This window comes from Tupaia chinensis, unplaced genomic scaffold (genome assembly GCF_000334495.1).
Source record: "Tupaia chinensis unplaced genomic scaffold, TupChi_1.0 Scaffold000294_5, whole genome shotgun sequence".
Taxonomy (NCBI): Eukaryota; Metazoa; Chordata; class Mammalia; order Scandentia; family Tupaiidae; genus Tupaia; species Tupaia belangeri.
Window position 1 is genome coordinate 3,195,789 of NW_006159782.1, and position 347 is coordinate 3,196,135.

A 347-nucleotide genomic window follows, 5' to 3' on the forward strand; every position below is an offset into this window, starting at 1 on the left:
GGAATGCCACGTAGCCCCACGCAGTTCCATTTTAATTGGGAACTGTTCTCACTGGTTTCCCCAGCCATGAGAATCTCAGCACTGCGATGGAGCTCTGCCTCGGGGCATATACCATGCACCCGGAACCACGCAGGGCAACTCCGAAAGGGCCAGCAGAGACTAAGGGGAAAATCAGCTTTAAATTCAGTTACATAAACCAGTAATGTGTTCATACTTACTTTTTAAAAAGAAGTATTTCTTTCGTGAGCAAGAGAGAAACAAAGGGAGAGAGAGACGCACCCCAACAGGGATCCACCCTCCACCTTCAGCCAGACCAAGATCACGGGCAAGCATGTCCCAGGTCTTGA